Genomic DNA, 24,356 nt, shown 5'->3' on the forward strand with positions numbered 1-24,356 from the left:
GCCCTGAGCTTTTATTACTGACTATGATATCCTATCACATGGAATATTCCTTTGGTCTTTTTGTGACAGCTGCATGTGTCACCATCCAACTTCTTGCACACCCCTGCCCTACGAGCTGGGGAGAGGAAAGTATAGAGTGAGAGAATGGATTAAAAACAAAAAAAAAAGAAAAAAGAAAAAACCCTTGATGATGTGCAAGCACTGCTCAGCAACAGTCAAAACACTGGTGTCTTTTCAACACTGTTTTAGTGACAAATCCAAAACACAGTACCATATGGGTGGCTGTGAAGAACATAAACTCCATCACAGACAGACACTGTACATGCATTCAGACCTTCTGAGACCAAAATAGACCAGTGACAGCCTCATCTCTCCTACACAATGAAGTCAAACATTTTCTCTGAAAAACTGCTTCAAAGTATATCTTTTTGGAAGATACTAAATTTTGCCAAAGAAAGACCAGGGATTCTACTACCTCTTTTAGTGAGTAATTTTGAAACTAAAACACTCCTCTGACTAAGATACTGATTTGATTTTGACAATGAATTTTCAACCATAGATACTATAAAGTTGCCAAGATCAAAAAAGAAGATATATTAAAAAAATATTCCTATCTAAGTGCATACTCAGGGGATGGATTCTTTAACCTAATGGGAGAATTAGGACAAGAAAATAATCCAACATCTAATCAACCTTGGGTACTTTGAAGATGGAAACCTGAACAAGCTTTCTAGCAACCAGAAGATTTGTAAATTCCCAGAACAACCCTCTGAAGGGAAGACTGAGACAAAACAGAGTTGGTTTTAAAATGGGGTTAATCCATTTTTAAAACGGTTTCTTTCTGTATTTTTGATTTCTTCTCTACAGTTTTGATTTTCTGTTACAGTGGAGGTCTAAGAGTTCATGATCCAGTGTTTCCTCCCAGGACTCAGCAATACAAGCCTCTGAAGATAACAGCTGTTTCCCAAACTCATGGTTATTTATGTGGTCCTCCTTTGGGAACTCCTCTATTTCCACATTCTTAGAATTAAGTCATAAGATTTGTACATAATATTTTGTTTGTACAAGGCTGAATACTTAGACAAGATTACTCCTTAGATGACTTTCAGTAGTGATAATAGTGATAATAAGTACACAGAGAGACTCTTAGAGGATCAAATGTTGACACACAAAAAGGAATTTTTTTTGAATGCTAAGCATGAATATGTTCAAGAAAGTTATAATGTCAGGAAAAGGGTCAAATCACCATCTAAATAATTCACAACTATTTGATTCTATTAAACCAGACTGGTTTTGAAGACAAATCTGCCTTTCAAATCAGTAGAAAGATCTAAATTATAGAATGTTTGCAAAATAGCCACTTCCACAACTATTTTTCTCAGCATACATCTGTAACGCTTGGTTTCAAATGGTTTCATGTGACCTGGTGAGCTTTGGCCAACAGAACTTTCCATCTCCCAACAGGGCAATAAACTTTATTTCTCTTCTTGTTTTCAAATTATATTACATAATTGTAAAAAGTGGTTGGTTGACCCTGGTCAGCTGCTAAGCCCCTATCCAGTTGCTCACCCACTCCCATGAGCAGTTACCATTAACTAAAAGTTCACAACTTGACTTTATTCAAAACAAGTCGAAATGGCATTTCAGCTTTTAAAACAGTTATACTGCACATCCACTCTTCTTCCCCATTTTTTTACTGCTGAATAAATATATGAAACTTCAAGATCCTGGCAAAGCAGTGTAACAGTGGTCTATGTCTGATTTAAGTTTTAAGATACCCTTTCATGGCAACTACATGTAAAAAGGTAAGATATTATTAATCATTAGAAGGAAATTTATGAACCAGGGTTGTAAAGCTAGATCTTTTGGAATTCAAGTAACATCCACTGTGTCAGCATTCCACTATGACACACTAAAGAATGTTGTTACACCATGGGTAAACATGCCACTTCATAAATAAATAAAATATCAAGAGAATAAATACTATATGTCAGAAGTACTACATGTAGTCATAGTCTTTACTTGAAATTGTGAGAGAAGCTAACAGAATCCACAAGATAAGGTTTTTATCTATGACAATAACCAATGTATCCAGCATGGGATTGTAGCTAGACGATAGGCTGACTTTTTTTTTAGAATAAAACTAAAATAATAAAAGGAGACCACATAAAATAATTAGCAATCAAACTTCATGACAAAATTGATTTCCTATTTCAATGAATGACAATATGAGCTACACAGTTTGGCTTGATGTGTAAAAATAAATATTGAAGATTTCAGTATCATTTTTACATCATACTATTAGAAATACTACTGGAAATAAACGATATGGCTTCACCTTTGTCAACAAGTAAATCATTTCATGCTGATGAAGATGATGTACCACAATTCTTTATTGAAACCCAAAGGCCTAACTTCAATTTAAGCTCTCAGAAAAAAGGCACTTCCAGAAAATCATTATGAAGGCTTGAAAATGCACATAACTTTTTTGACAGTTGGTAGGGGGTTCTCCTCTCCATAAAATCAGCACATGCATTTTTTCTGCTAAAAAGCAAGGCTACAGAATCAGAAGAAAAATAATAAAAATTTTTTAAAAAGAAGCAGCTACATTTCTCAGAACATTTTTATTTCATCTAATCCGATATTGCTTTTGCACATTGAATCAGTATTTCTCTCAGATCATATAATTTAACTGTTTCTGTCTGTGGAGAGATTCTGGCATTGCTTCTTACTACTCCTAATCATTGTAATTAATGTTTTGAAGTGTTGCTTTTAATTAGGAAGTCCCTGATATAATTCCATTTATAGATGGAAGTAAACACATTGAAGTTCATAAAATATTCTAATAAATGATCCATGCAGATTAGCCCTCACTGTCTGAGTCTAAAAAGACAATCAAGAAAGATCATACAAATTAAACAGAATCACACATTTTAAATGGATTAATTAGATTACATTAAACATTTATTGTGACTTTTCTTCACAAGGAAAGTATCTTTTATTCCACTTAATTCACTTCATTTCCAGGTGAATTAGAATCCCTTTAATTTACTTCAGTTCTGATTTTGAATGTCTACACAGGGAGCTAATAGTGTTTAACTAGTCCGCCACAAATCAAAGTTGTTAATTGATTTGAATTAATTTACCTAAGCATCTCTCTGTAGATAAACCATGAAGGGAAATATCTTGACAACTGGAGGTTTATTTCAAGATGAATAAAGGAAGGTAAAAGGTTTAATAATTTTGTGAAACTTCAGGATCTTTTCTCCTATTTTGTGGGATGCCTTCCTGCCTCTGTGGTTTTCTATGTAGTTCCAAAAAGAACTTACATAAATTGATTTATTTCTCAATTCCTCTTCAGTGTCTCACTTAATATGTTTTAGATATTACATAAGTATGCAATGCCCTCTTTCTGGTCTGGTCTTTTAATATTTTTTAATACTTTGAGATTGTATCAGCTATAGATTAAAGTTGTCCAACAAATCCTGAGCATTAAAAATTGCATGTATTTATTTTATTTTTATTAAATAATTAGCACCCTATTTAATGTTATTTAAAAAATTCTATGACTACCAATGCATTCCATACTTATGTTTAAGGGGGGGGGGGGGGGGGGGGCAGGGGATGGGGGTCGGTTGGACAACATACCATCAATATGTGAATAAAGTCCTGTTCAGATAATTCTACCAACTCAGTCACTTAATATATATGACAAGATTTCTCAGATCTGCTTCCTAGAGACTACTTGGCTTCCCAAAACCTGGGAATTTACACCTGTGTGCAAGACCAAGGAAAGTATGACATTCAGTGCATTCAGTTCAAAATAGAAAAGGGTGTTTATCTGCTGTGTTTATTCAATACTCTCTATATCTGTTGCAGAATACCATGTCTTTTTTTGTTAACATTGAATGACAGTATGGCTTCATCTCTCATGCCCCACCCCAGTCCTACACTTAAAAGGAGTGGTTATGGGTTAGATTTTGACATGGGTAAGTTTATGGACTGTATTGTCCTTGCTTTGTTTTCACAGCATCTTTTAATTACTTACTCATTTATCCTTTCATGGTGACAAACTTTATATCTAGTCAACCCTGTTACTTGCAAACAAAACCTTTTTTTAGAAAAAGAACTATTAATTTTCTGCTCCTATAAATTTATTACACATCCATCTTCAGAGCAAGGAATATGTGATATTCTAGAAACTTGCTCTAAGGAATGATGGACTGCTAGCATTTTCAAATGAGAGTTAATCATTGACTCCATGCTGACTAACATCACTAGAAGTTAACAAACAACACCGTGTTACAAATGTCATTTTCCCTACATTTCATATTAGATTTGCTATTGGCAATGACAGTAAATGCATCAAAAAATGATTGGTGACCTATAGGTGCCCAGCCATTTCTTTTTGCTTTTTAATTCATCATGGCTTCGTTAACAGTGAACCAGACCTCTTTTACAGCTCATTAATTGTATCAACATTCCACTTTATTACCTGAGATCATAAATTAGTTTCACAAAGTTTGCCAATTTTCCTCAGTGCATTTTCAAATTTACAATTTCTGGCCATGTTTGTAGTATTTCAGTCACTGATTCACATATGCTGAAAATTTTGTTGAATTTCTACAACATAATGAATTTGACAACATAATGATAATGAAATAATTCTGGACACATTTCTGTAATGAATAACTTTTTACTGGTCATGGACCATCTGCTACCTTGGTTGTTAGATTTATCCTCTTTTTTTAGCTTACTGATCATAGGTGTTACTAACAGTCAGCTTAAAACATATGGTAAACCTGACAGGAACAATTTTTCAGCAACCAATCTTATTTTTATTTCTGGGCTTAGCTATTAATACATATGCTTATATTTCTTCTTTCAAATCTTGGTTATGGTTCTACTTGCTTCAGCATCCAGTATTTCAGATGACAGAAATTCTATTTTGCAACCATTCTGGCACGTATAATGACCAAAATAATTTATATATTCTATGCTAAAAGATTTAGATTTTTCCAAACACTGCATTTTTATCTACCTTCTAGTTTTTAATTAGTTTTTCTTGTTAAGGCAGATGTTTCCATGTAGTTAACACTTTATTTTCTTCCTTGAACTAAACCTTTGACAAATGCTGTTGTGATGGCTGAACATCATTGGTTTTGCTATTGAATTACAGTAGCTATATGTTCTGAGAGGCTAATATGCAGGGAAAAAAAAACATTAAATTCATTGGCTGTATATTTTCTTTTCATCTACTATTCAGATTATGGATTCATGCTTGTCCCCTAACTCACCTCCAAATCCTATCCAATTTCAGTAGATTAAGGTTGGTGACTGATCAAGCATTTTATTCACATTTTTTGGTGAATAGAGTAAAAAGTACACAGAAATGGAACATAGCATAACTTGATAGTTAGACACATTATTTTTTTTTCAGGAAATATTAATATGAATTTTCCCAAAGCTTCCTTATCATGAAAGATTTTATTTTTAAGAACAACGAAAATATTTGTCATCTCTTATCATTTGCTTGCATAGCCTTACTGATAATTAGGAGTACATGGATATTATTTGCCTTAGATGAAAGTATTTGTGCTACCAGAAAGTTGAAAGGACACAAGCCCCCATTTATGCAAGTTTGCAATTATGAACAAATGAAAGATTTTCCACAAGAAAGTAGAATCTCTTTTAAAAGTAACTTATTTATAAATGGAGTTATCTTTGATTTAAAATTGGTTAATTTAATTAATCGTCCCCTCATACCCATTAAGCAGAAAGTTATAATAGGTGCTGTCATTAATTATAAATTATACACATTATAAAAAGTACATGGAATCACTTCTTTTGGGGTGTTAAGTTCCAGCTATTGAGCAGAAGGTATAAACACATAAAGACAAACTGCAGTAGAATAGATAAATAACTAACAGGCATAGACCACTTCATGTCTCTAGATTCTGTACTCAATAGATGCAGAAACCAATCAGAAGAAAAAAAGGATTGGACACATATTTTGCAATTTGACACAAAATTTTACTTGCATTTTTAACACCTTGATGGATTAATTCTTAAATTATTTTCATTTGTAAATAAATAAAAGTGAAATTAAGGTGGTTTTACACTTAAAACATTTACAGAAATAAACGTCACTTGAAAAAAATACTTTAGCTTATTCTTCTTTCCGCCCCCCCAGGTGTGTATCAACTTTTTATTCTTTAATTATAATGTCAAATTCACTGATTCATAAAAATGTTGTTATGAACACCTACTGTCAGGAATTGCATATTTGCACCTTAGTCTATAAGAAACTCCATCTACCTTCAAGGCTAAGATTATCCTTGCTGTGTGATTTTGGACAGTTCAACAGTTGCTTGAGTAACAACACGTACAAATGCAGCAGCATTGACCCACTGTAATCCTGCAGAAACAGAAACAGTATGGGTGAACTAAGCTGAACACCCAGCTACCATTATGAACATGTAGGTTTCACTTTTGACTTAAAAATAGGTAAGAAAGAGATTAGACAAATGGATGCACTACATGCACTACCATTCACAGAGCAGAGAGTAACAAGAATGAAAAACCTAACACTACAAGACTATCAAAACTTGACAGAAAGTCACTCTGAAAAGGTAGGAGTAATCTACTTTATGTCAGTTTTTTAAATAAGAAGACGTATCCTAATAGGAGTCACATTCAGTTAAAGTGCCATTTCCACTCACTGCTCCTTTTTATGTTAAAAGGTACAGAATTCCTAAAAATCTGATATAATATTGAAATAAAAAAAATAAAGCTCCTTTCAGTTTCTATGAGAACTTTCATATTCTAGCCTTAGCCATCGATACTAAAACTCAGTACCGGCCAGCATACAGGCCAAAAAAAAGAAAAAACAAAACAAAACCTTTTATTCAATTAATGCAAAAAACTTGAAAAAGTCAAACAATTTGCATTTAATAAATTCAGGAAATGGTTATGTATGTCTAATTGTTGCAATAGTTATTTTGTCAATAACATAGGTGCTGTGACTTACTAGTTTACACTACCTTTTAAATTAATTTATACATAGCAGTGTTTACCAGAATAGTAGTAAAGCAACCTGAGAAATACTTCTGATTTTATGCAAAACTGCAATTAACATGAACACTCCTGGATTCCTTATTTCTAAAAATATATGCAAATGATATATGTATCATTTGAATGTATAATTGCAAATAGTGACCATATGTTAGTTTGTTACAGATTTATATTTTCCCTTCAACACTGCTAAACATCATTAAAGAAATGTATTTGTTGGTTTATATGTCAAAATCATAAAAATAGAAGCATGTAGTTCTTTCCTCCTCATTAAGATTTTGGTGCAAAATTATGATCAAAATTAATTTTCATATATGACAGTGGCACCACCATTTTGTGCAACTGACCAGTCTAGCACTGTACTCCTTTAAATTTAAAATTATAAGGATTTTGGGGAACATTTTGGCTATTTGTGGTGTTTTGGCTTGCAGCCATCCTTATTATACAGGAAAGTTATATTTAGCAAGATGTCTTTACCTACTATATTCTGTCAAGAGAATAGTCTTGTGGGTTGTAACCATGAGTTCTTACCGGCTTACCAAACTGAGTCCTGAAGAACTGGAACACCAAAAATAAAAATATGTATTTCTAAACAGTTTTTATAAGTGAAATGATGCTTATGTCAGTTTTGTTCATTCTACTACATAGTTTCATTAAATAAGTAATAAAAAAATACATATTTCTCCCTCATTTGTGAAGAAGTTTTGAATTTGTGTTTTCCATACACTTATCCATACACTTATCCTTCATCTTTTATGCTTCATTTGTTTTGCCTGCTTCACAGTCTCTCCTTCCATACTACTGAAACAGCTTTATGACCCAGGTTTGCAGATTCCCTGAGCTCTTTGCCTTTGCAGCATGGCTGGAGAAAGCATAAAACACTCTATTGAACATTGGTGAGAAACCTCACTTAGCTTTATCAGTGTTTTTCATATATTCACTACACCCCACAACCCTCTCTAATCTGAATAAGCTTTTATATGTCTGAAAGGTTGTCTTTCTCCCACCCCACCAAGATTTTGGCATTCCATCTACTAAGAGACAGCCTGATAATGACTTTATGTGTAATTATGCAAATCTGGTTCTAAGAAAACAGCAACACCTATATATGCAAAAGTGAAAATTGTGTTCCTTTTCCACATTTAATTTGCCTCCATAGACACCATGGTCAAGAAATGATAATGAAATAATGATTGGGTTTCTGAATGTTGTGCTTGAAGAAAAGGTCAGTTCATATCAATTACTTTTTTGATCTTTATTATGTTCTTTCTTCAAAGATGTGTACACAACTCAAACTTCCTATGAGGACTTGTTTTTCTGTACCAGGAGGAGGATTAAAATGCTTTGAACCTATCTACTCATTCCAAGCACACTGAATCTGTTAGGATGCTAAGAAAGAGGCAGAACATAAGAACACTGTGTGTAGTGACAAAAATTTAATTTCCTTTGAAAACGTTTTCCTTTTTTAAATAGGTATATTACCTTTCTTCTCAGGTAGGTAGAGGAGTTTGTGATTTTGATTTTAATACTCTGAGCTATTATCATTAAAATGCATTCAATGAACATAAAGAGTAATTTAGAATATTTAAAATTCACTAAAAGTCATATTTTAAAGGATATTAGAGCATTTACATTCTTGTCTTAGATTCTCAGTTACATCCCTTGGGTGAGGTGGGATGCATTAAGTCTAGGACTCCATAAATGCTGTCAGTGAAAAGTCACCTTTAGATTTCACTTGGTATTTCACAGGAATTGTACAGAAAATAGATATAAGTAACACATAAACAAGTGCATGTTCAATAAATAAAATTGGGATTTTTTTATTTTAAAGTGAAGGATTGGAACTTCTGACCTGAAAACCTAGAATATCTTACAAAACATTTTTAAATATCTTCTGAAAAATTGAAAGCTTAATGGTACTTCTCTAACTGCGTTGTTGGTTGTGAATTACAACAGACATTAGCTGCACTTACAATCTGACTAGTGTCTATCTCCCTTTGTCACTTTATTCCAGAATATCATTGCATATATACTCAACCTGGTAATGAATTATATTTATAACAATTAACCTATAGTACTGTAGGCAAAAGAGAAGTCCTAGAATGATTCATTTATATATATGATGTTTTCTTAAAAAAAAAAAAAGATATTTTTGTGTGCATATGTATACATTCAGTTTATAAAAGAGGGTCATATTTCATAAAAGCTAATAAAACATATTTTTCCTCTGAGTTTACCAAGCAAGATTTTAGTAGTTGAAAGGCAACATCCCATGTGTTTTCATTCCCTTCATTAGCATTATAAAAAAAGCCTGACACAATTAAAATTGGAACAAAGGAAAATTGTATTTGCTATTGCAAGGTGTTGTTAATTTTATTCCTATCATCTGAGGGGTTTGCTGAAGTCCTTCTTAACTCTGTGGGCACCTTTAAACTGACTTCTGTGTGAATAAGATCAAACCTTTAATCTTTGAAAGATTAGCACTGTGCTGTAGCAAGATTATAGTTTTCCTTTTAGCAACTTTTACATAAGAAATGAGACAAGTTTGATCAAAGCTATTTCTTTTGGCAACTCATACAACAGTTCCTATCAGTTTCATTTCTAACTTGAGGCTGAAATCCATGCCTTAAGACAAGCTAAAAACTTGGCAAAAATGGGTGTCTGATAAAGTAAAAAGAAAAAAAAATGTTTGGTATACACTCCATCATGAATAACAGACAAACGCTCCTACAGTGATATCTGAATCCACAAAATATTAGTATTTGTTCCCTTATTTCTTAAAGGAGGTGGGAGAACACCTGCAGATCTTTAATGCCACATGTTCTTACCACCACAGAGTAAAGAACTGCTTTCATAAAGACTGCTGCATCATAAACACTGTCTCAATTCACTTGAGCAAGCACAGTTGCCCGGCATATTTTGAGACTCCAGAAGATATATAGCAGACATATGCAGAAACTCTAAAATATCTCACATAGCACTCCTAACCTGTGGTTAGGTAAGTGAATTGCTCCCCGTGTGTCATTACTACTACTGTTTTCAGTTTCAGAAAAAAGAAAGAATTGGTTTTGAAGCACTATGGAGAAAAATATTTAATCAGGTGTATAACTTGGATCAGTGGCAGTAAAAGAAGTATTTGAGTGCATTTAAAGCATTTGAATAGTTCTGCAGAGACACGAGATTCATTGCAGTAAATTAATCTCAGCTCCTGTGGGACCCCAGATTATTCCTTAGGTATAAGTCAGTCAAACTGTGTTTTGAAACAGTATGTTGTGGACCTTTCATACAACTCAACTTTAAAATAGCCTAAATGAGCAAACACGCTTTTCTTCAGTATAACAGCCGCTTCAAAATTAAATTAAAACACAAAAATCCGAATGGAATCTGCTATGAATTTACACAACATTCCTACTGAAGTAAAATGATATGGTCTTGCCACATTCTTTCTATGTAGAAACGCATTTAAAACCATACTTTATATAGTATTTCCACTTCCAAGGAAGTTAAAGAATCATATTTTTAGATACCCCAGCTATACTAATAGGAGGAGCCATTAAACATATGTGCTTACCAAATAAGGAAGAAAATTACACATCTTTACTTACAGGGAACAGATCTGTGGCAGTTGTCTCATGATAAGGGAAAAAAAAAAGAATTTAAATTCACTGAAGTTATTGGAAGGCTAATAAATCACAATTAGTGGCTGACTGATTGATGCTTTAATAGTTTTTGCATCAAAGTATATTTTTGGAACATAGCTGAGTTAATCATCATGATCGGCCTTTGTGATATGTTGGACAGCATAGTTTTAGCAAGAAATGAGTCATGTAAAGAGGAGCACTGTTAGAGAGATGTTATCTGTATTTCTGTGTGGCCAGTCTGAGTAACGTTGAGGCCTAGAGAAAGCAGAAAAAAGTAAGTATATAAAGGAAAAAAACCTAATAAAAATTCAAATGCAAATATTAATTCACACTATTCACAACTGACGTAGCTATAAAAGCTTACAAATATACATTAGAAAAATTTATTGGTCTTGGCCGACTGGGCACGCTGCTGGCTCAGGTTGAATATGAGCCAGCAGTGTGCTCGGGCAGCCAAGAAGGCCAATGGCATCTTGGCTTGTATCAAAACCAGTGTGTCCAGTAGGTTTAGGGAGGTAATTGTGCCCCTGTACTTGGCATCGGTGAGGCCACACCTCGAGTACTGTGTGCAGTTCTGGGCTCCCCACCATAAGAAGGACATTGAGGTCCTTGAGCGAGTGCAGAGAAGGGCAACCAGACTGGTGAGGGGGCTGGAGGGCAAATCCTATGAGGAACGGCTGAGGGAGCTGGGGATGTTTAGCTTGGAGAAGAGGAGGCTGAGGGGAGACCTTATCACCACCTATAATTAGATGAAAAGTGGTTGTAGAGAGGTGGGAGATGGTCTCTTCAGCCAAGTGACACATGATAGGAAAAGGGGAAATGGCATTAAGCTGCACCAGGGCAGGTTCAGATTAGATGTTAGGAAAAAAATTTTCACTGAAAGAGTTGTCAGGATGTGGCACAGGCTGCCCCAGGAAATGGTTGAGTCACCATCCCTGGATGCGTTCAAAAAAAAGGGTTGATGAGACACTTAGGGATATGGTTTATCTTAGGATGGGAATGGTTGGACTTAATGATCTTAAAGGTCTCTTCCAAACTTGTGATTCTGTGATTCTGTGAAAAGTATGCTAAACCTTCTTCCGTAATGTTGCAGTCTCAGTTCACTTCTATACCTTTCTGATAGATCGGCAGACAAGTTTTCAGTGGTTTTCTTCTTTCCTTCTCTGTTCTCTTCAGCTCCTATAACCTGTCATCCTTTCAAAGCCCTCTGAAAGTTATGGTTTAGTTACTTTTTTTCCCAAAATTCTTTATAATTTGTCCTTCAGAATGAAAAAAAACTAGAAGAAACTACTTTAACTCATTTAAGAACTGTCTTTTTCCCTAAATTTACTGGCAGTCATCTCCATGTAACTAATTAGTAAGCAATCTTTTGTCTACTAGAAGAATGAAATGCCCCTCTCTTTGATGAATGCTTAGCATTACCCACAAAGGAGCATCTTTCATTCTTATCTTACATTGTGACTACAATAGATTTTACATTTAAAACACGGTACCAACATCTAAGCAGTTTAGTTTTCTGTTGTACATAAATGGCTCTTGACTGAGAACAGGTAGAGCAGTAATCCATCGCTTTGGAATAGTAACTGTTAAGAGGTTTCTTCAAGATGTTTTAAATGGAACAGAACTACAGTGTTTTCAGAATGAATCTTAAACATTTGTGTAGGTAGTAAATATTTCATCACTGTCATTACCCATCTAATAAAGAAGGTGTTCTCAGATTTTAAACAAACAGACAAATAACAAACAAAATCAAACATCTTGAAAGGTAAATCACTACTTTTTTCACTTACTTTTGGAAGGAAGAATATGATATTAGATTTTATTCTTCCACAGAATTTTCTATTAAAATATTCTGAGTTCACAAATTCCATGATATGAGTTACAGTTAATTTTTAAAATTCCTACTATTAATTTTTATAGTTTTCTCTTTAGTTTTGGATTTTTTAAATGTCATTAGAATGAAAAAGCAAGGTTGAAGTGCATTAATTGAAATTTTATTATGCAAAAATTCCCCCTTTAGGTAATTTCCTACTTTGTATATTATGGAAAAAAGATACCTTACACAAGAATGGTGAGCTGCTCAGTGTACACATTTGTTAAACTCCTACTCTATTCTTTAGATAGAAACACTAAATATCACCTAGCCATGTATGAAATAGGGCTACCTGGTGCATAAACTTGACTAAATGTAAAGTGATTTCCTGCCAGGACCTAAACTCACTGTTATCACAGACACAGAACTTACTAATTCTTTGATTTTACACTCCCTGGGAAGTATCTCTTTGGAAAAGACTGTGCGTGTCCTGGTAGTAGCACCTTGAATACAAGGCAGCAGCATGCATTAGCAGCAGTGAAGGACAGCACTGCCGTGGGTTCTATGAACACAGTTAAGGAAAATGACCATCTCCATTTATTCTACACTCATTAGGGCATATCTAATATACTATTATCCAGTTTCGGGCCCCAAGACAGAAAAAGCAGTGATAAACTGGACTGGGTCCAGCAAGGGACCCTGGGTATGATCGTAAGTTTGGAGAACATGACCTGTACAGAGAAGCTGCAGGGCCCAGGCTTGTTCAGCCTGGAAAACAGATGGCTTTTGAAGAGGGGAAGGGGCATTCACAACATACCCCAACACCTACAGATAAAAAATTTTGGGGTTCAGGTTAAGATTGTACAATATGATAATGAAGAGAATAACAATAATAACAGTAATACACATGATGCACAAATGTAATTGCTCACCACAGAAAAAGACAAAAAAATCCCCAAACTAAAAACACCTGTTCTCCAGTTTGCTTCTGAGCATCAACCCCACCTCCTGGCTATCTTCCCCATTTATACAGGGGGCATGAGTTCTATGTTGGGGATTATCCCCACCTGGAGTTGGGGATTGGCCCCACCTGGAGTACTGTGTCCAGTTCTGGGCTCCCTGGTATAAAAAAGACAGGGGCCTCCTGGAGAGAGTCCAGAGAAGGGCTATGAAGATGATTAGGGCCCTGGAACATCTCCCGTATGAGGACAGGCTGACTGAACTGGGACTGTTCAGTCTCGAGAAAAGAAGACTTAGGGGGGACCTAATTAGTGTTTATAAATATCTTAGACATGGGATGCAGGGGGAATTGGCCAGCCCCTTTTCAGTGGTCTGTGGGGAAAGGACTAGGGGCAATGGCTGTAAACTGGAGCATAGGAAATTCCGCACCGACATGCAGAAGAACTTTTTCACAGTGAGGGTGACAGAGCCCTGGGACAGGCTGCCCAGGGAGGTGGTGGAGTCTCCTTCACTGGAGATATTCAAGTCTCATCTAGATGCCTATCTATGTAATATGAGATAGGGAGCCTGCTTTGGCAGGGGGGTTGGACCCGATGATCTCTTGAGGTCCCTTCCAACCCCTACGATTCTGTGATCCTGTGATTCTGTGATCCTTCTGGCCAGCCTGGATCAGCTGTCCTGGCTGTGCTATCTGAGTTTCTTCTGCACCTGTCAGTGTGTTGGAAACTCTGTAGATATTACAACGACCTAGCAACAAATGAAAAACATCATTGTATTATCAACACTACTCTCATACTAAACCCAAAACACAGCACTATATCAGCTAATAGAAAGAAAGTTAACTCTCTCATCTGAAACAAGGACTCGGGTAGATCTGACAAACAATCACAGATAATATGCACAAAGTAAATTGACGTTCTATACTCAAAAATTTCATAGGTCTTAGAATCGAACCAGTGCTCTGTTGTTTTTCAGAGGAATTAGTAGCAGATGACTTTACATTGGCAAAATTATAAACAACTAAAATGGGCATCAGGTAAGGCTGACAAAATTTAGGAATACACAGAATTATATACTAATCCTGTAAGGAAATTTTAATACCAAGTTTTATCTTGTATCTTCTGTTAAATTTAAATCTCTTGTTGTCCTTGATTAAGGAGACTCCAATACCTCCACTGGAGAGATATTGTCTATTGCAGATGTAGGTTCAATTCCAAATGGGATAATAAGGGATCAAGTTACGTACAAGACTATATCTTCTTAAATCCCTCTCCTTCAGTTTACTCTGGCAATATATTTAACTACAATTCTGGATTTAATAAAATCAATATATTTTCATATCAACATTTATTGTTTGCATAGTAAAAATATCATGACAGTTGAAAGCTTTGAAGTTCTAAAAAATTTGCTATTCATTGTTATTTGTCAGGGAATTTTTATCATCCCCAGTGTTCCTATTCTGTTACATGTAAAACTCTGAGCCAAAATCAAAATCTTATAAAACATCAGAAAATTTAAAAAACATAGATTTCAAAGTTAAATATTCATAATACCATTTTTAAATACCATTATCAAAAGGGCATATTTTAATTTTCCGTGTTCATCAGATAGGCCTATAAAATAATATGATCACGTAGACCTCAAGTGAAAGCAAATTATATTTTGTATGCATGTGTCATGTAACTTTTGAACCTTTAAATTTCCAGCAAGATTTTGAAGCTTCTGTAGAACTGAAAGTGAATAGCAGGGCATTTGAATGGTATGTTAATCTGCTGACCCTCAAGTTTATTTTGCATAATAAGTAAATCACTCTCTCTAATCAAAAGTACTTTCTTGCTGAGCAACCTTATTGGTGAATTTCAGTTCCCTACTGACAATCCTTTATAATAGCAAGGGATTATTAATTTTTTATTAACATCAGATTATGCTTATTTTATCCACCACCTAAAACTTCTGCTAATTGAGGATAAATACACTAGTCTGATACCTCCCCAAAACATAGAACATATTGAAGTCTCAGCACAAGATGAAAATTTAATTAATATTCATCGTGTTTCCTGGAAGCTGCTGGTTGCCTAAACCAGAGTCTTGCAGATAAAGCTGAAATTGCAGACTCTACAATATCACTATTTGGCACATTTTGTTTGAATTATTAAATAGAAGCGATATATCTAAAGTTATTAGCAAAATGTTAATGTAATGACTTTAGTCATTACAGACCATTTTGTGATAAACTATGCTCCTATGCAGTCATTAAAGAACACCAGCCAAATACTGATTTCATGATCAGTAAAATTTCACACACGCCTGAAAAATGGGAACAGAGTAAGGAGTACAGAACTGGGCCCCTTCTTTGGTAGTAATGATTAGGAATACTAACAAAGTAGCCATCTTTCTTGCTTTGATTACTTTCATCAACTTTAAGGCAATAATTATTGCAAATGACAGATTTTTTTTTTTTGGTGAAGCCACTTCCCCCAGTGCTTCATTGTCATGCTCCAAAATGGCTGTATTTTGATGTGAAATATTGTTATTCCAAAAGGTTTCAATTACCTAACATGCAGAGACCTTCTTTTGAACCTTGCATACCTCACAGTTTAATAATCAGCTGCTTAGCTATTGCTCACTTTAACTGAGGAATTCAGGGACTGCAGCTTTTAGATAAAGACTACAGAAATGAAGTTGAAAGTAGAGCTCTTTATTGTCAAGGATACACAAATGCATAATCTCCAATACCCTCTTTTGTTAGGAATAGGGCAGATCACATCAAACATAAAACACTAACCCTTTCTCATGTAACAGCAACTGTCTTAAAGATAATATTGATTTAGACAAAGGAGAAAGAAGTTGAAGAAAGTCTATGTCAAATTAAATACCAGTTTACTGTATCAGCTAATCTCTGGAATATGCATTTCTTAAGTAATCATTTTTTGTTTGCGTTAACAATTAAATTAGAATTGATTCCAATTAAAATATAATTAGCAATTCAAATCAGATTCAAATTTGTGAAAGGTACCCTGTATTTCAACTATTATTCACAGGCACAATAGGAATTTTAAGGCTTTGGAATCTTATAATATTTTCCTTTTCATATGCTGGACACATCTAGCCACGCAATATTTTACAGTAGCAAGTTTCATACCCATCAAACAATGTATCAAATAAGTTGGAAATCTTTGTTACCATGTTCTACGTGGATTTGACTGTTACAGTATTAAATGTTTGTCAACAAATTAATTCATGACAGATAATTTAAAAATTATAATAGCATTTTTTTTCAATTGGCCACGTTTATTGTCAATCCTTAATTGTATATTGTGTTAAATGTTAACACAAAAGTTAATATGGTTCCAAAAACTCAGAAATCTGCTTGCACTCCAATGATAGCTCTCATTTCATTACTAGTATTTTCACCTGCTTTTATACGTTGTGACCTTTTGCATGAGATTTTTCCCCAGGGAATTTTGTTAAGCATGGGTTCACTGAGAAAACAGAAGGAAAAAGGAACAAATATTCACAGGTATAGTAACTTAATGCACCAAAGACAGTGTTCTGTTCAGACTGTGGCTGACACAGTTTACTGGTACTCACTTTGCCTGTAGTTATCTTTCAACAAACATTTGAGAGGAAGATGTCTTTTCTCACTGAAAAATATAACTAATATCCTTACTATTGGTATCCTAACTCCCTGATAAATTCTACTGCTTAAATTTTAAGAACATATGTTTCTCTGCCACTATGGAAAACACTCAGAATCTACCCAGATCTGTCCCACTGTGATTTTTTGTTTTGTTTTGTTTTGGAGATTTTTCAAAGAAATAATAGAATAGGATTTTAATATTGTCAATATTTGTTAGGATACCGAGTTTCGAACCAGAGACTTGGAACATGAGCAGAATGGAACTAGAGATTCCAGCCAAGAAGTTTCCTGATTAAGCTACCCCTTTTTTGTTGAAAGTGGTCTAGAGCTGGTACACACATAAAATGAGCTGTCACACATGCTCAAGTTGTATATTGTTCAGCTACGTGCATATAGGACCAAGCATATGGAAGAACAATAGTGTTATAAAAACACCCTGCATTTATTTGATACAGCTGGCTCTACATAATGTTCCCATAGCATACAAAACTGTAGCATCTGGCCTTTTGCTGTCCTTCTTTGAAGTATTATTTAGTTGTAATTGTGAATCAAACTTATAACAATGTAGATGTGGCCCGCCTATCCTGACATAAGCAATGGACAAAATGAACAGACTCAGTAATGCTTTCAGAAGAACTTCTTGTTTTTCCCATAATGATGCTCATTTGGGAAGAAAGCAGAAGATAAGTGGTATTACCTTTAACCTGGGCATTTCAACAAGACAACTGCTGAAATTACAAAGTTTGAATCCCTGCAAAAAATACTATCACTAAAAGAGGAAAGCATCAGTTTTGTTCAAGTTTTAACATCTTTTCTGTATCTCTGTCCTCTCTAAAAAGGTCTTCGCAGTCTGCTTCTCTATTATCTAAATAACAATCATTAAGGACTCTATCAACAAAGTCATTGTTTTCTGTTAACTGAAGAAGGTTACAGTGTCTGCTAATATAGTCTCAAAATTACTGAAAATTACGTGAACAGCAATGGCTTAATTTTTATTTGTGGTACTCAGCAAAGCTATTATTAAACACCATTGAGTGTGAAAACATGAGGTCTAATGACTTTACAATGACTTTACAATTTTAAAAAGTAACAATTTCGAGTATTAGTATCAGAAGATATCACAAAAACACATTCTCTACTATCAACAGTTGTGATGAGCTTGGTTGTAATCCTACAGTTAATGTAAAATTGGATTATTCCTGCTATAGACAGGTATAGGTTATTCCTGTTAGATCTGCCAAGCTCCTTTTCAAGAATAAAATAGACTTTCTTGATGAATACTTCTTTACATATGTTTATTGAATGCAAACACCCAGAGCAAAATGTACCATTTCGCTATGAAATTGTGTTAAAATGTTTCAGAAGCAAACACAATTTAGAATGCATTCTGTTGGATTTTGGGTTTTTTTCCTGATAAAACACACAGAGTCACAAAATCAAGTTTGCTTTTATAATACAACAGCAATTCATCTTTGTGGTGGTTTAACTTTGTCCAGAGGCCGGGTGTCCACCAAGATGCTCTATCACTCCCCTCAGCAGAACAGGGAGGGGAGAAGAATAAAATGGAAAAAAAACCCAACCCCAAACTTGTAGGTCAAATAAAGGCAGTTTAATACACCAAAAGCAAAAGGCCATGTGCAGAAGCAAAGCAAAAGCAAAAAATTATTCTCTACCTCTCATCATCAGGCAATGTCTAGCTGCTTCCTGAGAAGCAGGGCTTCAGTATGAGTAGTGGTTGCTCTGGAAGGCGAATATAGAAAAGCCCTGAATGCCTGCTGCTTCCACCCTCTCTACCTCTCAGCTGCTTATTGCTGAGAGGACATCATACAGTATCAAATATCCCATTGGTCAGTTTGAGTCAGCTATCCTGGTCATGTCCTTTCCCACAATCCTGCCCACCCCCAGCCTACTGGTCAGGGGAGGAGAAATGCAGGAGTGACAGCATTGATGCTGTGCCAGCACTGCTCAGTAACAGCCAAAACCCTGTCTTATCAACACCTTGCTAACCACCAAAACATGGCACAGCACTGTGAGGGCTGCTATGAAGAAAATTTACTCCCTCTCAGGCAGACCAAATACAAACGTGACAGAAACATTTGTTGAATTAACTTATAATACATTTGGCGAAACAGACACTAACATGTCAATAAAAGTCCAATTCTTATCTAGTTAAAAATAAATCTACAAAGGGATTTAAATTTACTGGGTTTTTAGCAAAATCATTTTAGCATTTTTATTGCAGGATAGAATCTATAATTCCAAATCAAGGACCTGAATTGCTGATGCATTCATAGAAAGACTCAAAGTAGGGACATGCTAATTCTCAGAAATCCCAACATTCTACAGACGTCAGCCATACAGTGTTGCAGAGATCCAAGCCACAAATCCTTTTCTCAATGTCAGCAATATATTTTTCTCTTCCTTAAATTCCAAATAGCTTGCTTATTTAAAAATATACAGGAAGAAGAAAAGTACTGATAATAGCAGTAGTAATACTGTCACCATTATTATACATCTACCAGACTTTGTCCTAGGCTGAAAGGAGTAACTTCTGGTGTTTCCTGCTGGGATATGTAAGTGAAAACCTGACACGTTCATTTGACAATAGGCAAATGAGAAAAATCTCAAGCCCACCAAGGCTCTTGAGACCTAAGCACAGAATCATATCTCTAGGGGATATTTTGGGGGGGTTGTCTTCTCAGATTTAAAAATTTGCATTGTAGGGCTAGTTGCAGGTGGCTATGTAATTGTGTGGTAGTACTGTAAGTACCCACTCTTACACAAAAAGTTGTTTCTTCTATTCTTGATTTGGTTTTAGATTGGCCAACAGCTGAGCACCACAGAGCCACTTGCTCACTCCCCTATGGTAGGATCTTAGGAATAATCAGAAGAGTCAAAGTGAGAAAACTCATGAGTTGAGATAAAATCAGGTTAGTAAGTTCAGCAAAAGCTGCACATGCAAGCATAACAAACCAAGGAATTCATCCCCTACTTTCCATGGGCAGGCGGGAGCTCAGCCACCCCCAGGAAAGCAGGGCTCCGTCACACATAATGGTTACCTGGGAAGACAAATGCCATCAGTCCCAATGCCGCCACCCCCCACTCTCCTGATCTTTCCTCTTCCCCAAGACCCATATAAGCCGAGCATGACATCACGTGTTATGGAATATCCCTTTTGTCAGTTAGGGTGAGCTATCCTTGCTTTTTTCCCCTCACAACTTCCTGTGAATCTATCTCCAGCCATCCCACCAACAGGGTGGTGTGAAGAGCAGAGAAAGCCTTAGCTTTGTGTAAGCACTGCTCAGCAGTAACAAAAACATCCCTGCATTAAAAACACTGTTTTCAGCACAAATCCGAAACACAAACTCATTCTAGAAGCTATAAACAAAATTAACTCTATCTCATCTGAAACCAGAACAATGCTTCCCAGTGAGAAGAGGTGTAGCTGGACCTGCTCCTGCCACAGAGTTGAGCAGGGCAGTGCCTGATTGCCTTGAAGACACCAGGAGATCATGGGCTCCCTGTTTCTGCTGCCTGAGTCAGGTTGGATAGGAGAAGCATTGCTAGATCTAGAGTTGTCTGGTAGTAGAGCAAAAGAAAAATACCACCTGCTGTTTTATACATTTATTGTTCTTCTCTGGTGCTCTTAATCACACATGACCCAAGCAGCATTGGAGTCAGGGTTGAACCAGCTAGTTCTGCACTCAGATTTAACACCCAGTCCTTCAATGCTGGCAACCAGACCAGTCAAACATAATTACAAAAAAACTTAAACCAGTTCCCTTTTGTGATAATAAAACAGTATGTGTGCATGTAGTAGTACAATACAAGACAGTTCTGGTTTGCTCTGATCAGTTCTGCTACTTGTTCTGATATCTCTATTAGTGGTAACTGTTCTGATTAGTTCAGTTAATCTGATTTTAAATCATGGTGCCAGTACAACTAGATTGTTCTGGTATATACATATACACACTAAGCAAGCTCTCCTATGCTATCAGCTGAAAGTAGCTTCATTAAACTGTCACACAATTCTGTAACAGTAATTGGTCATTTGTGTGAATAGCCCTGTGGATGATGCTGTCAATCTGTTCCGGTATTTTCTATGCCTCTGCTGTCTTTCAAAGTTCTGCGCTATAGCTTTGTGACTAGTCACTTTTACACATACTCTCACTGTAATTTCCCTTCACACACTAATGGTATTTAGAAGCATATACACACATACACACACACACAAATATGTGTATAAAATACCTTCTTAAATGTTTATTATGAATATTGAATAATAGCAATGTTACTTTTGTGAAGTAGAATTTAGTTCTTTTCAGTTATAACATTGGCAGTGCATGCTTCTTTAATGGCCATGTATAATGTCCCCCTTCACTGACGAAAGTAGTAGTCCCTCACCCCTGGTTTTATTCAATAGGAATTCACTGACTGCTGGACTGAAGCCTGAAGTCAGCCCTGCAAAAGTACTGCAAGCTCTTTTTACTTATTCATGGATAATCTCATTTCTCATTTGCAATCAAGTCTCTCATAAAATAACCAGAACCGGGCAATTCACTTAGAGCTGTGATAAGCTTTGGGTTGTGTTCAAAATGGAAAAAAATAACTACAAATGCTTTTGTAAAATGATCGTTGCAAAATCTGTCCAGATTCTCTAACAATTCTTTGCATTTATCATGTTTTGTAACAAATCAATGCTGCATTGGTTATTTTTAACTGGAAAAAAATCAAAACAGATCTTTTACTGGTCCTTGATTGGATAAGATTTTTGGTAAATGTACATGCACAATGGCTAGATATTTTTTGTTTCTCATCCCTATCCTTATTATAAACACCATTGGAATTGATCCATTGGAAATATTTATTACTCGTTCTCCATGTGCCTACTTACTAAGGCAGTTTTTCAATTTAGGAACAGTAGTTCATTTTCTCTATTAATTATGTCTAACTTAACAATATGACTAAAAATAGCAGAAAGTAGAAAACAGAGTACTGAAGATGAGGGGGGTGGGGGGGTAGGGAGAGGAGATGTGAAGAAGATAAAAAATGAGTTCTGCTTCTAAAAAAGGTCTAACTGCTCCAGACAGCCAAAAAAAATTAAACAGCTTTATAATGTGGAATACCTGTATGCTAAAACAAAATCACCAGCAATCAAACAGGGAAGAGCAAGAGACTGATGGAGGATATCTATCAGACTTCAGGTCATACTTTTGTTTCCTTGTCTTGGGCAGTGATTAAGAATCAATGTAACTTTAAGTGACTCTGACTACTATCTTTTGGGGGGCTTCTTAGGTTAAATTAACTAATTCTAAATCTGCTTTTTTAGCAGTAGCTCTTAAGCACAGGATGTAATTTATAGTCTCGAAATTGTCTTCAGGATCTTTTGCATCAGGGAAATCCTTGTTCTGATGAACTTCAAAAGGAAAATCTGAAAAGCTTTAAATGCCACTGACTGAATCTGTGATCAGGTTGATGACTATCAATGGCTTTCTTGTACAGATTGATGTGTTTAAAAGCAAAATTCACAAAAAGGAGGTACTAAAAAAGCAAGTCATTCACAGAACAGAATAGACAAAGTGTTTGCTTCCATTGTTTCAATATGTTTACAGGAAAAATATTTTGCTTTGACTTTTCAATTTCCTTTAGTCAAAAAGAAGAACTTTTTAGAAAAAAAAAAAAAGAAAAAAGCATATCACACATTTTTGAGTAACATTTGTAATAGTCTATCAAATGGAATCCTATTCTGTCTACCTGAAAATTTTGGATATCCAGAACTAGATTCTCAGCTGGTGTGAACAAAACTATGCATGCATACATTTATACAGCCAACGTATCTGTCTCTCGGTGTTTTGGAATGCTATTTTATGGTTCATTATTTTATTCTAAGTTAATTTTCAATGTCAACATTTTCCGTTTTAAAGGTCAGTGAAGAAAGAGGGGGAGGAGGTGCTCCAGGTGCTAGAGCAGAGATTCCCTGCAGCCCCTGCATGGAGAAGAGCACAGTGAAGCGGTCTGTTCCCCCACAGTCCACGATGGAGAAGATACGCACACTGCAGTCTGCAGAGGACCCACATCAGAGCAGCATACATGACGTAAGCTGCAGCCCATGGAGAGCTCATGCAGGAGCAATGCCCGTGGAGAAAAGCCTATGCAGGATCAGATTTTCTGCAAGATGTGGCCCATGGGAAACCTACTCTGGAGCAGTCCATTCCTGAAGGACTACACCCTATAGAAGGGATCTGTGCAGCGCATGGGAAGGACAGGCGGTGGAGAAGTTCATGGAGATCTGTCTCCCATGAGAGGCACCCCATGCTGGACCAGGGAAAGAGCATGAAGTTTAAGGAGTGGCAGAGACAAACTGTTATGAACTAAACACAGCCTGATTCCCCATTCCCCTGCACTAGTCAGGGGATACAAGTAGAAGAGTTGGGAACAAATGAGTAAAGTTAAGCCTAGGATGAAGGAAGGTAAAGAAAAAATGTGGTTTTAGTTTTGTCTTTGTTTCTTACTATCCTACTTAATTTTGAATTTGCAATAAATTAAATTAATTTTCCTCAAGTTGAGGCTGTTCTGCTCATTATGGTACTTACCAAGCTCTCTCCCTGCCTTATCTTGTCTAACAAGATTTTTCATCTTATCTCCAAAGAAGAGGTGAAAGGGAAAGATCATGTTGGATGGGGTGCAACGAGTCTGGGAAAGCTGAGTGAAAATGAGAGGATAAAAGGGATTAGTATCTTTTCAATAAGCTGTGATCAGCACACTTGTCTGGCTACAGGTGTTGCACCATCAACACTGTTCTGTTTAAACTCTTTCCTAGCCCTCACTGTTATCTTACTTTATGCTTTCTGTGTTTGGGTAGGCATGCAATTCACAACTGAAGCTGGACTTGCCAGTGAGTAAGAGACCCATATGCACACAGCTTGAGCTCTCATCGTAGGACTGATGCAAAGACTGAGCCTAGGATCTCTAACACCAGGCCCTAGGCAGTCTTAGGGTTTTTTATACTTGAAGAACTCAAAGCTCTATGGACAGCTGCCAGAAGTTAAACCAATCCTATTAAACAGAGCAAAACAAATTTATAGTTTAAAGTGTCTAAAATACCTTTAGTTCATCAACAAAATGTCTAAGTGAAAGAAAAAAAAATCCATCAACATTGTAGGAAATTAAATATTAAAACTCAATTGAAATTATAAATATAGGCTCTGCTGAATAACTATGATTATGG

Source organism: Gallinula chloropus, assembly GCF_964237585.1.
Source record: "Gallinula chloropus genome assembly, chromosome: 2".
NCBI classification, from domain to species: domain Eukaryota; kingdom Metazoa; phylum Chordata; class Aves; order Gruiformes; family Rallidae; genus Gallinula; species Gallinula chloropus.